We start from the raw sequence: 10,940 nt of genomic DNA, 5'->3' as shown, positions 1-10,940 counted from the left end.
GGAACTAACCTTCTTGGATGTTTAACAGACATACTTTGAGTCCTATAATAACTTGGTCAGAGGGACATAAAGGACAGTTTTTGCTCCTAGCCCTCCTAGTTCGACTAGTTCCAGGGGAATATGAGCATCTCTCAAAATGTCCTGTAATTGTGGTAGGTCACCTGTCCTCTTGATCAAGGAGGCCGAGGAGACCCCACAAGATGGACTTGAACCAGTGTCCAGTCTACAAAGAGGCGGGTCAACACAGAGGAATCATTTCCTCCATGCTTCCAAGTGAAGCCAACCATGGTTTAACAGGACTTTTGACTTATCTCCATATAGGTGGAACTGGTCAAAAAAAAAAAAAAAAAAAAAGAGCCAGGGGCTCCTCCCAAGCCCATGTGACCCCTGAGGAACAGATCCTCAAATGAACTTAAGAATAAAAATAAATTGGTTTATCTGGGCCAATTGTATGGCCTTAAACACCAAAAAGGAATGTATAACCAAAGATTAAAGAGGCCAATATAGTTTCTTAAGAGTCCACATGCATAGCTAAAGGCTTCATAACAAGCAACACTGCCAGATAGGAGATACCTTCTTTTGAGTTGTTGGCCAGGGTGGCCAAAGGGACTCCCAGATAGTAAGCCAGCATAGAACTGGGAAAATGATCGGCAGACCCCAATCTTATCTAATGGAATATTGACAACTAATTGCTGCTAGATGAGGAACAGCTGACCCTCCTAAAACAAAGACCTCTAGTTGGGTCTTCTGCAAGAACAGTCAATGCTCTTAACCATTGAGCCATCTCTTCAGTTCCTGGGTCTATCTCTTGAGCACTATTCCTATGTATGGTATGCATTGAAATAGAAGCTTGTTATTGTGAGTCATTTGTAGCCAACAAATCAAAATTGTTATAGGAACTTTTATAACACAAAGTATAACAACTCTGGGCTCCATCTTTTGCTATTTATGAGTCCTTCTGTGGGTAATTTCATGTTTGTTAGTCTCCACTCCCTCTCTGTGAAATAATGATAATTCATTCTTTCTTGTAGAAATAAAGTGGCATAACCTCCTTAAAACACACACATCAGGTGCCAAGGATCCAAGTGCAACCAGTTATGACTAGTAATAATCAGATACATACAGATTAAATATGTATGTGCCAACATCTCAGTGTTATTAGGAAAAACAATGAGTCTTTCTGCAAGGAACAATATATTCTAAAATGAAATGGAGATCTTTTTTAAAGGTTAAAAACTCATTTCATTTAACGTCTTTCAGGCTTGTACTGAGTTCAATATTGTATAACTGTATTAATTCAACTGTGAACCTAGAAACTTGAAGCCACTTGTGAAAGAGATGTACTCTTGCTCTGGAGTGTGTTACTGAATATGTTAAAGCCTTAGTAAAATGCTTCTTCTAATCATACAGTTTTTAAAAAGTAAAAAATAATGATTAAAAAATAATTCTTCAAAGCATAAAAATTTGCTCCTTAATAATTAGTAGATGTGAAAAAAATTACCATTGAAATCTACCTGATGACATTATATCCATGCTCAGATGCCAAGGAGCTCAGAAAGTAACTGACTGTGAGTAGTAATAATCAGATATATAGAGATGAGAAATGCATGTGCAAACATCTTAATGTCAATTGCATTAAAATGAATTTTTCTGTATGAAACTCTGCATTTTAATAATGAAATGGAGATCCTTTTTAGAGGTTAAAACCTCATTTAATTTTATGTCTTATAGTGTTTATACTGAGTGCAATATTGTATTACTGTAATGATTCAACTGTAAACCTAAAAATTTACAGCCAATTTTGAAAGAGATGTTTCTTAGCTCAGGAAATTGTTATTGAATATGTCAATGCTGTTGTAATGAAGTGCTTCTTCTAAGCATATGGTTATTAAATAAATAATTTTTTAAAAAGTTAAACCGAAAAAAAAACTCCAGAACTGTTGAGCAATCACTGAAGCTGTGTGTTTCATCTTTAGAGAACTCCCTGTTCATGTCCTTGCCACAGTTTTTGGTTATTTTTTCAAAAATATTTTATTTGTTATTTTTATTTTATGTGTATGAATGTATTGCATGCATGTCTGTAAATGTACCCATGTAATGTAGTGCCTACATGGTCAGAAGAGGGTGTTGGTTCCCCAGGAATGAGAATTGCAGTTGGCTGCTAGTCACCATGTGGGTGCTGGGAATCTAACCTGGTCCTCTGCAAGAATAGCCAGTGCGCTTAACTGCTGAGCCATCTCTCCATCCCCGGGTTATTTCTTTTTTGACATTTAGCTTATTGAGTTCTTTGTATATTCTAGATCTTAGCCCTCTGTCAGAAGTATAGCTGATAAAGATTCTTTTCCCATTCTTTAGGTTGCCTCTTCACTCGAATGATAGTGTCCTTCACTGTACAGATGCTTTTTAGATTCATGTGGTTCTCCCATTTATCAATTATTGAACTTCATGCTTGTTCTACAGGGGTTATGTTCAGAAAGTTTTTTTCCTGAGCCTATAACTTCCAACATATTCCTTACTTTCTCCTCTATCCTCTGATTCTGGATAACGGGGCTTATATTGAGGTATTTGATCCATTTGGAGTTGAGTTTTGTGTGTGGTGAGAGACAGGGATTTAGTTCCGTTCTTCTGTATGCCGCAGTCCAGTTTGACCAGTGACATTTGTTGAACATACTGTCTTTTCTTCAGTGTGTATTTGTGGCTCTTTTGTAACATATCAGGGACTGTAGATGCATGAATTTAAATCTGTGTCCTCCGTTGTATTCCACTGATCAATGTGTCTGTTTTTGTGACAGTACCATGTTGTTTCAATTACTGTAGTTCTCTAGTATAATTTAAGATTAGGGATGGTGATGCCTCCAGCACTCTTTTATTGTTCAGAATTATTTTGGCTATCCTAGGGTTTTGTATGTGTGTTTACATATGGAACTTGAGATTATTTTTCAATTTCTGCCAAGATTTGGGTTGGAATTTTAGAGGGCATCACAATGAATTTGTAGATTACTTTCGGTAGGATGGCAACTTTCAGGATATTGATCTTGCCAATGCATGAGCATGGAATTTCTTTCCTTCTTCTGGTACCTTCTTTAATTTCTCTGTATCTTAAAGGATAGGAAGCTATGGAGTCCTTCACTTCCTGGTTAGATTTATTCCAAGATATTTTATGTTTTTTGAGATGATCGTTAATGGGTTGTTTCCCTGATTTCCTTTTTAGTATGTTTGTTGCTGGTGTATAGAAAAGTTACTGGTATCTGGGTGTTAATTTTAAATTTTTATTTGCTTACTTATTTTTATTATATGTACATGAGTGTTTTGCTTGCATGTGTGTTAGTGCACCTGTGTCATGCAATGCCCATGAGGCCAGAAGAGGACTTTAAGAATGAAACTGGAGTTAAGGACAGTGGTTAGCCACCAAGTGGGTTCTGTGAATCTAACCCAGATCCTCTATAAGAGCAGCCAGTGCTCTTAACTGCTGAGTCATCTCTACAGCCTCTAGGGTGTTAACTTTATATCTTACTGCTTTGCTAGCTTTTATAGTGCTGAAGAGTGCTATGCACACTACCTGAAGAGAAAATTTAGCATGAACCTTACCCAGCTGTGAATCCTGTGACTCTTTCAATCTATAAAACAACCGGCCTGACAAGATATGCCCACTGGTACAATAGTGGCACAAATATTATGGAAGTAACCAACTACTTTCCCATTAGATTTAAGGTCCACTTCTTAGGATGGAGTCCATATCTGACACTGATATCAGGCCTAGGAACCTGAGGCTTGACAGCCTACAGGCCGTGGGAGAAGGCCTAATACAACTATTCTGCTAAACAGATAGAGTATTATACTGATTTGTCATGACTTTTATTATATCCATAGATTAATACATCTCTCAACTCTCACCAGAGAAGTTTCCTTATACAGCAGATGGTGATTAACAGAAAAAATCATAACTAGCCAATGTGCAAGAGAAAAAGAGACTACAGAGTGCTTATCCCTGATTAGGACACCTATATCAAACTGACTCCGAAGGCTCAGGGATCATTGCAGAAGAGGCAGTTGAAAGATTGTAAGAGTCAGAAGCGGATGACCACAAGGAAACAGGGTTTTCCAGACAGCTGGCCAATTACTCATATGAACTCAGAGCAATGGTGATAGCTTGGACAAATCCCACATAAACTCAAGGCAGACAAATCGCAGCATAGATGTGAAGTGGGTAAGAAACCCCAATCCCACCTTAGGAACAATTGGCAACTGATGGCTACTGGAAAGGGAGATTCAGTCTCATGAAAGGGAAAGACTCTTGGTAGGTTCACCAGGCTCCAGTGGATGAACCCTCACAAAAGGGCATTGCCGGCACATTAACACAATGGGAAATCATTCAGCTGTTTAAAAAGCCTAAATTATGAAATTCACTGGTAAATGGGTGGAATTGGAAAGAATCATCATGAGTGAAGTATTTCAGAACCAGAAAGACAAATGTCATATGTTCCCATACCTGGATGTTAGCTTTGAATGCTTAGATATTCAGGTTTGAATTAGAAGATCCAGAGAAGTCAGGAAGGTAATAAACAACCATGGCATTGGGAGGCTTCATGGGAGGGGAGATAAAATGCAATGATATGAAGTGTAAAAGGGGAATAATGGAGTAGGAAGGGTTGAATGGAGTGGGGAATGGGAAGGTAAGGCAGTGTAAGAGTATGGTGAGAAATAATTAACACTAAAGACCTTTAGAAAAATCCATATGGAAACTTGCCACTACAGAAGTTTCTTAAAGTCTATACATACACACTATAAAAAGAGATTAAAGGAGTTACCTTATAACAGGGGGACATTGCCCCTACTAGATACCATAGGCTAGCAAAGTAAAAGCCCAATGCCAGGAATGGGCTCCCTCTTTTGAAGCTGTTGACCAGGGGTTCCATAGACCCTCAAACAATACTGGCTACTGCCCCTACTCTTGGTTGCCCATCAGAACTTGCTCACATAATATTACTGCTAGTTTGGTGATAATGTATCAATTTTATTGAGCACATGCCCTGCATCAGGCACTGGCTGATGTGTTGTACATTTCTCTTTTCAATAGTCCAATGACATTATTCTACCCATTTATCAAATGAGGCAACTGATGGGAGACAGGTGATAGTTTGCTTATGGTCACTCTGCTCTTGACAAAGCAGATTCCCACCTAATTCTGCTTGCCAAATCTGTGCTATTAACCTTCAGTTGGTCCACTTATGTATGCATGCATTTTTATGTGGATGTATGGATGGACTGATTGATTGTGGTGCTTGCGTTTGAACTTAGGACTGTACACATTGTAGGCGAGTACAGCACTGAGGTTCACCTCCAACTTATCCATGTGTGTGTGTATGTATGTGTCTTTGTGTATATGTGTATTATGTGTGTTTATGCATGTGTGTTTGTATAAGTGTATATGTATATATGCATGTTTTGGGTGCATGTGTGGTTTTGTATGTGTTTATGTGTGTATGTGTCTCTCTGTATATATATATATATATGTGTGTGTGTAATTATGTGTGTGTAAATGTATATTTACATGTGTAAGTATGAGTATTTCTGTGTAAATATGTATATGTGTGTATAAATGTGCATATGTATGTGAATGTATGTATTTCCTTATTTGGTTCTAATAGCAGGGTTCTGAGTTAGTTGACCCTACCCAGATTTCAAAGAGAAGGAAACCAAGGCACAGAGAAACGTACTAACTTGCTGTAGATTGTAGCTGTCTCCTGAGACCCCCTAGATTCGATTAATAATCTATCATATATTTAGCACCAACTAATTTATCTAATCACAGATGCTTCTCAAATGCTTGTAACCTCTTTAAGTGGGAACAACACGCTCATTGCAAATTCATTTACACTGTTAATTTGGTAAACTTCCTTCAGCCTCCATCCAACATGTCACAGATTCAAGTTTTAATAAAACTTAATGAGATCTGGCTATAAATATGCGAAGGTAACTGTTTGTATAATGTTGTAATGCTCCCTGAATTTTCTACCATATTTATCAAGGTTTCTTGAGAGGAAACTTCTTTAACTTCTAAGAGGAGACAGAAGAAGATGCAAACCTCAGGCTCCCTTGTGATTCCACTCTAGAAGCTAAGATGTGACCTGATTTTAACTTTAAATGTTCTCTCCTAATTGATGCCAAACACCTCACTGTGTCCACAAATGTCAACAAATTGCCTACCATACACAGAGTTCTAGCATGATTTTTACTATGAGGAAGCACAGAAGAAATATAAAGAAAAGATGCACATAATCAAAAAATGTATCATTTATGACAATAAGTATAAATGAGATATATTTCTTTTTAAAGTATTTTGTTTTTATTTTATTTTATGTGTATGAGTATATTGCCTGCATGTGTGTAAGTGCACCAGTGTTGTGCAGTGCCTGCAGAGGTCAGAAGAGGACACTGGATCCCCTGGACCTGGAGTTACAGACAGTTGTTAGCCACCATATAGGTTCTGGGAACCAAACCCAGGTCTTCTGCAAGAGCAGCCAGCACTCTTAACAGTTAAGCCATCTCTCCAAACCTGATATATTTCATTTTGTTAACTAAATTTTATTTTTTGATGAACCAGTTCTTAGAACTTTTTTCCATGTACACATTCTTGTGTGTTGCTCTTTTTTTAATATTTTATTTATTATTTTTATTTTATGTGTATGTGTGTATTGCCTGCATGTAAGTAAGTGCACCCATGTTGTGCAATGCCCACGGAGGACAGAAGAGGCTGTCGGATCCCCTGGAACTGGAATTACAGACAGTTGTTAGCTGCCATGTGGATTCTGGGGTTCAAACCCAGGTCTTCTGCAAGAACAACCAGTGTTCTTAACTTTTGAGCCATCTCTCCAGTCCTGTATGTTGCTCTTTTAAGAACCAATTTCATTATGGAGAAATAGCATTACAAGAAGGAAAATAATTTATATTTCTTTATTTTATTTATTTAGTTTAAAACATGGAATGCTTCACGAATTTGTGTGTCATCCTTGCACAAGGGCCATGCTAATCTTCTTTGTATTGTTCCAATTTTTCAGTGTATGTGCTGCCAAAGCAAGTACATATTTATTTTAAAGTAAAATTTTTCTTTCAAAAAATGTCTTTAAAGTTCAAGTTATGTTGCCTATAGCTGTCTTAAATGGCAAAGCTTACAAACTTTCAAAAAAATCAGAAGATAAACATTTAGAAAACATTTTAAAATAGAAAAAAATAGAGTTGGTTATATACAATCAGACAAAGTAAAAGCAATATAATACTACAAAAATAACGAGCTTTGGACTTAGGCCTCAATTTATATCTTTTTAAGAACTTGCTGTATTTGTTTGTTTTGTGTATGTGTGTGCATGTGCATGTAGGCCATGGGGCATATGTGGAGGTTGGAGGGCAACTTGTGGGAGTGGGTGCTTTCCTTCTACCATGTAGATGCTGGGAACTCAATGCATTAGGCTTGGTGCCAAGAGCCTTTACACACGAGCAATCTCACTAGGTCTTAAGTTATGTCTTAACTTTGATTCACACTTGGTGAAAAAGTTGGAATTAAATACAGCAACATTCAAGGTGATTAGTTAAAAAAATTTTGTAGCATGCATTATTGCTTCAGTTAATACAGTGGCTCATGGTGGATGGCTTACTACAGGGTGGTGGTTTCATTATTTTTAGTATCACTGAATCACAATAGGCATCTGTTCTAAATAAGTAATATAGAAGATACATCCTGAAATATGTATAACCCAAAGATTAATTTGGAGCAACAGCCACATGACTGGTTCTTCAGGCTAGTCAACCTCTCCCATCATCCAAAGAGACTGAATCCCATGTTAACAGCACCTCATCTTATACCAGGCTATTGAAATTTGTGAGAGACAGGCTTGAGCCTAGGGTGAAAGTCTTAATGACAGCCATACAGCAGGTCCAAGGCAATGGCCTGACTGCTGGAGCCACAAGGAACACCTTGTGACATTTGCTCCCATTGGCAGATCATGAGACTGATGCTTAGAGCTCACCACTCCCTAATCACCACCCTTGGAATTCAAAATTGCAACACTTAGATATTGCAAGAGTCAGGGTCATGTGGTTTCCAGGAATCCAGGCTCTGTAATCTCAAACCCAGTATGCTAATGAGGCATCCTACCCACTATTCTGTGATAGGATGTTAAGTCTGTTATGCTAATAGGATGCTAAGTCTGTTATGCTAATAAGGTATCCTACTTACTGTACTGTGATAAGACATTAAACCTGTTATGCTAATAAGGTATCTTACTCACTGTGCTGTGATTGGACCACTATCCCTATATAAGCTTGTGCCTTCCTGCAATAAACCAGACCTGTGTCACTGAACCTGGTCTCCTGTGTCTGAATGCGGCTCCACTGACACAGTCTCCTCACCAGCCCTGGGGTCCGGGACCAGGCAGAAGCAGCAATGACAGGAGGCAGCACAGGGCAAGCAGAAGAGCTGCCTCAGCACCAGGCAAGCAGAAGAACAGCCTCAGCCCAGGGCAGGCAGAAGAGTGGCCTCAGCCCAGGGCACAGCCTTGACGCCTGTGAGAATGAAGGAGTGGCACCCACGAGAACAGAGGAGAGGCCGCTGCTGGCGGTGACCACAGAAATTGACTGTCTCGACCAGGGACTCAAAAATCAAATACTTGGGGCTGGAGAGATTGCTCAGGGGTTAGGATCATGGCTTTTCTTACAGAGAACCCAGGTTCTATTCCCAGCACCCACATGGAGGCTAACAACTGTACATAAATCCAGTTTTAGGGGATCAAAAACCCTCTTCTGCCTTATATTATTTTTAACATAGCTTGTGACAAAAAATCCTCATAAAAACACTTAAAGCTTCCTTTATTCTGGCTCACAGTTGGAGCAGATACAGTCCATCATGGAGGAGAAAAGCATGGTGGCAGGAGTGTTGGATGGGTAGTCACATTGCATCTGCAGTCAGGAAGTAGAAAACAGACAGGAAGTGGGGTTAGGATATGTGGTAGGTTGAAAGAGAATGTTCCCCATAGGCTAATGCATTTATACACTTGGTCCTTCAATGTTGCTACTGTTTGGAGAGGTTATGGGACATTTAAGAGGTAGAGCCTTGATGAAGTAATTCTCTCTCTCTCTCTCTCTCTCTCTCTCTCTCTCTCTCTCTCTCCCCCTTCCTCCTTCTTGTGTATGGATGAAAAATGTGATCAGTAGCTTCTTGTTCTTGCCAGCATACCATACCTTCCCTGCCATTATGAACTCTAGATCTCCTGGAATCTCAGCCAAAATGAATTTTTCTCCCTTAAGTTGCTTTTGCTCATGGTATTTTATCACAACAACAGAAAAGTAATTCTTACATGCTATAAAACCTCAAGCACCCCACCTGCAGTGATTTCTTCTGCCAGCAAGTTTCCACCTCCTGAAAGTTCCATAATCTTAAAAAACAGCACCACAAGCTGGGACCATGTGTTCAAACATATGTGCCTGGGGGGGTCATTTCAAATATTCAAATGTAATGTTCCTCTAGGACTGAGTTCTTTGTAAATAATCATGAATTGACATCTGTGGATTTGATATTTCCATCATCCTGTATCAGTATGACCGCTTTGGATAGTTGTTGAAGTTGCACATTGCACAACCTTGGGTTTCAACCCTACTTGCCCCTCCAAACTTCAAATATTTCATCACTCTTGTGAGTGATCAAAATTACCTAAGAAGCCTGTATGGTCTGGGATACTCACTAATTTACATCCTATGGTAGGAAAAGTTCAGTAGCTGAGCCAATACTGAATTCTCACTCCATAACCTCAAAAGCCACAAAGATGCTTGTGTAAGTCTGGGAAGATTTATTATACTTTGAGAAATTTTGAGTTTATCTACCTGGCTACCTAATCACAAACCTTAGACTAATTTCATACATTTATATTTCTTTTCCATTCATGAACTATGTTCAGTGTTGAAATAAAAACACAAAATTGGCAATTCTTGCTTATATCTAGAGAATAGTAGGTGAGTTTTTAAAAAATATTTATTTAATAACCGCATGATTAGAAGAAGCATTTCATTACAGCTTTAACATATTCAATAAAAATTTCCAGAGCAAAGATACATCTCTTTCAAAAGTGGCTGTAAATTTTTAGATTCACAGTTGAATTAATGCAGTTATACAATATTGAACTCAGTATAAACCCTGTAAGACATAAAATTGAATGAGATTTTAATCTTTATAAAGATCTCCATTTACCCACAGGCCTGTCATCAGGGTAAGTCCATTGTGCCCTCCGTGCCTTGACTCCCCCAGCCTCATTCACCCTCCCATCTCCCCCACCAGTCTCTCCTCCTAGTTTGGGTGCTGCCCCATTCCTTGTCTTGTGGCCCCAGACACCTGGGGAACGAATACTGCTTCCTGATCCTTTTCATCCAGACAAAAGTAGTGCCTTCTCTGGGCCCTAGGAGCACTGCTTCTGAGCCTGGCCCCACCCTCACATCCCTCTGCTTCCCTGGGCCTGCACCAAAGCTGGCCTCTTTCTGGGACTCGGGGCTGACCTTTCCTCTTTGCATCCAGACCAACACAGCTCCTCAGTACAGTCCCCAGAAGTCCTTGGGGCCTCTTCCTTCCCCATCTGCCTTTGCATCTCTGGGTGGCTTGGCCACCAGCTGCCCTAGACCAGGATCTTTCCTGGGCCAGGCTCCCAGGCCAGTCCAACACCCAAATTCCTGAGGTCAAAATCATTCCAGGAGGGATTCAGACCTTAGGAGAAAGCCTGAAAACATCTGACCCTCATCTGAATTGGGCCTTTGTGGGAACTCCTGAAGACAAAAGCAATGCGGCCACTTCAATATAAAATCAAAAGAGAGAACCAGAAGCTAAGAAGAACCAGCCTTTCATGCCCAAAAAGTAAACCACAAAGACACATAAAGTTCACAAAAAGAAGCAGACTTAACTT

General features: G+C 39.3%; 1 non-coding gene and 1 pseudogene across 1 annotated transcript; one reads left to right on the top strand and one right to left on the bottom strand.

The window, feature by feature from the left end:
- LOC103731617 overlaps positions 1-10,940 on the top strand; it is a 164,115-nt pseudogene that overhangs the window by 140,518 nt on the left and 12,657 nt on the right.
- LOC115069787 lies at positions 6,974-7,082 on the bottom strand. The gene has a single exon (XR_003849023.1). It is a non-coding gene; the product is annotated as a U6 spliceosomal RNA (small nuclear RNA).

The sequence above is a fragment of the Nannospalax galili genome, unplaced genomic scaffold (assembly GCF_000622305.1).
Source record: "Nannospalax galili isolate Female #2095 unplaced genomic scaffold, S.galili_v1.0 scaffold32, whole genome shotgun sequence".
Lineage (NCBI taxonomy): Eukaryota > Metazoa > Chordata > Mammalia > Rodentia > Spalacidae > Nannospalax > Nannospalax galili.
Note: the sequence above shows the minus strand (reverse complement) of the source record. Positions and strands in the feature narration are given on the sequence as shown.